A 3,252-nucleotide genomic window follows, 5' to 3' on the forward strand; every position below is an offset into this window, starting at 1 on the left:
AAAGTAAAAAATTCTTTGAGCAGACAGTAAGAAAATTGGACTTTCATCTGTTCAACACCCCCTGCCTCCAATTTGCCTGGCACCAAGCACATGGCAAGTTTCCCCCTGACTCAAGGTTTCTACACTGGGAAAAGTGAGAGTGAGGTGGACAACCAGATTCTGCACAATATGGGGTTCCATGGCAGGAGAACTGTCCCTGCCTCAACCCATGAGAAGTATCACAAGTGCCTAAAGGGAGAAATATCCCTGAGGATAGCTAGAGAAAAGGGGGAGAGGCAAGACTACCATCCTCAGTGCTGGAAACTCTGCTTTGTGACTTGGCCAAAGGAGACGCCAGAGCAGAGTGGCTGTTCCGCAGCACCATCCTGTAAGAGGTATGAGGCACAGGTTCCCTGGGCATGAACCCTTAGTTAGCCTTCCCACACTGCTAAGATATCCCCCTTTGTGAGAGGGGCAGCACTCCAATTTTTATTAGAGCCAAAGCAAATCTTGGCTTGAGGAGCCATCTAGTGCCAAAAAGAATGCCCTAGCAGGGAAGAAAAGAGATTCAACATATAAATTACAAAGAATTTCTAAGCAAACATATCCAATAAAAAACAGAACAAGCAAGATAAAGAAAACTGGAAAAAATGTTAACAACTAATACTTAAATGCAAAGACATGGACATATATCCACAAGAAATGAGAGAAAACAGGGGGCCATGACATCCCCAAATGGACAAAGGAAGGAACCAGTGACTGATCCTAGTGAGATAATGATACATGAGCTCTCGTACCAAGAATTCTTAGTCTAGCTAAAGGCTCATTGATTTTGTTTATCTTTTGCAAAAACCAACTTTTTGTTTCATTGATCTTTTGTATTTTTTTAAAGTCTCTATTTGGTTTATTTCTGCTCCAATCTTTATTATTTATTTCCTACTAATTTTCTTTCCTACTAATTATTTCTACTAATTTTAGGTTTGGACTGCTCTTTCTTTTCTGTTTCCTTGAAATGCATCGTTAGGTTGTTTCTTGAAATCTTTTCATTTTTTTGTCATAGATGATTTTGCTATAAATTTCCCTCTTGGTACTGCTTTTCCTGGGTCACATAGGTTTTGGTATGTTGTGTTTTTATTTTCATTGTTTTAAGAAATTTTAAAATTTCCTTATTAATTTCTTTATTGAACCTGTTGGTCATTCAGGAGCATGTTATTTAATTTCTGTGTTGTTGTACAGTTTCCAAAGTTCTTCTTTTCATCAATTTCTACTTTTATTATACTGAGCTCAGAAAAAAACACATGGTTTTGGTTTTTAAAAATTTCTTGAAGATTGTTTTGTGGCCTAACATATGGTCTGTCCTGTAGATTGTTCCAAGTGGCAATGACAAGAATGTGTATTCTACAGCTATTAGATAAAATGTTCTATAAATGTATGTGAGGTCCATTTGGTCTATAGTGTAGTTTAAATCCAACATTTATGTATTTATTTTTCTGTTTAGATAATCTGTCCACTGCTGAGAGTGGGATGTTGAAGTCCTGATATATTATTGTATCAGAATCTATCTCCCCCTTTAGATCTATTAATATTTTCTTTATATATCTGGGTGCTTCAGTGTTAGGTGAATATATATTTACAATTGTTATATCCTCTTTCTGAGTTGATCTCTCTATCATGACCCTTTTTGTCTCTTTTTACAGCATATAGTTGGGTCTTTTTAAAATTTGCTCAGTTGTTTGTATCTTTTAATTTGGGAGTTTAATATATTTACATTCAAGGTTATTATTGATGGGGGAGAACTTACTCCTGCCATTTAAAAAATTGTTTTCTGGTTGTTTTGTATTAATATATTCCTTGTTTCTTTCTTCCTCTCTCAGTGTTTATATTTGAAGTTTGGTAATTTTCTGTAGTGATAAGGTTTAATTACTTTTTCTTTCTCATTTGTCATCTACTCTGTCAGTGAGTTTTATACTTTTATGTCTTTTTATCATGGTAATTATTGCCCTTTCACTTCCAGATGTAGTACTACTTTAAGCCTTTCTTGTAAGACTAGTCTAGTGGTGATGAATGCTCTCAGTTTTTGCTTGTCTGGGAAAGACTTTATTTCTACTTCATTTCTGTAGGATAGCCTTGTTGGGCATAGTATTCCTGACTGCTGGGTTTTATTTTTTTCTTTCAGTACATTTACTGTATCTTCCCATTCTCTCCTGGCCTGTAAGGTTTCTGCTGAGAAATCTGCTGTTCGTCTAATGGGGATTCCCTTATATGTGACCTGATGCTTTTCTTTTGCCATTTTAAAAATTCTTTCTTTGTATTTGACTTTGACAGTTTGACAGTAATGAGTCTTGGAGAGGACCTTTTTGGGTTGAATACATTTGGGGATTTTTGAGCTTCCTGGATCTGGATGTCCATATCGCTCCCAAGACATGGGAAGTTTTCAGCTACTATTTTACTAAGTAAGTTGTACATGTCTTTTCTCATCTTTTCTCCTTCTGGAATTCCCATAATGCTAATATTTGTTTGTTTAATGGTGTCCCATAAGTCCTGTAGGCTTTTTTCATTTTTTAAATTCTTTTCTCTTTGGTTTATTCCTAAAGACCTATCTTCAAGTTCATGGTGGTTCTGAGAAGAGCCTTTGGTTTGGAAGTTGGTGCTATTAATGATACCTTACTTGCCCTTGGTCTTGTGGTGACTCTCAGTGTTCTTGGGCAGTAGCATAGCCTGGAAGTTGAGCAGGACAGTTTCTTGTGTGATGGAGACTGTTCATCAATGTCTTGAGGTCTTTGTCATTGTGGGTAGCCAGCTTCAGGGGTTGTGGGATGATGTGTGTCTTGTTTTCATGGACCATGTTGCCTACAAGCTCCAGAATATTAGTGGACAGGCACTACACACTGTCCCTAGGTGCACTGGTACACCTGCCTTACTCCCTTTGATTAGTTCCCCTTGAGTAGCAGGCAGTACACACAGCTCACTGGGTCTGGAGCCTGCCTGGGAAGACTGAGTCTTAGCCTTCGTTGGATCCTTGCCACCCTGCTTGTTATGCCCAGACATGGTGAAGGAGTAATTGTTAGTGTGAATATAGCCTCAACAGAAACCTTATTAATCAACTGATCAAAGTTAAAATATGACAAAATGTCAGACAAACTCAAATTGAAGGATATTCTACAAAATGATCTGCCTGTAACCTTTAAATTCATGAAGGTGAGGAAAGACTGAAGAACTGTTTCATGTTGAAAGAGACTAGAGAGATATGGCAACTTGGTTCAACATTTGATT

Source organism: Propithecus coquereli, unplaced genomic scaffold (genome assembly GCF_000956105.1).
Source record: "Propithecus coquereli isolate 6110/MARCELLA unplaced genomic scaffold, Pcoq_1.0 Scaffold205, whole genome shotgun sequence".
In the NCBI taxonomy this organism is placed as follows: Eukaryota; Metazoa; Chordata; class Mammalia; order Primates; family Indriidae; genus Propithecus; species Propithecus coquereli.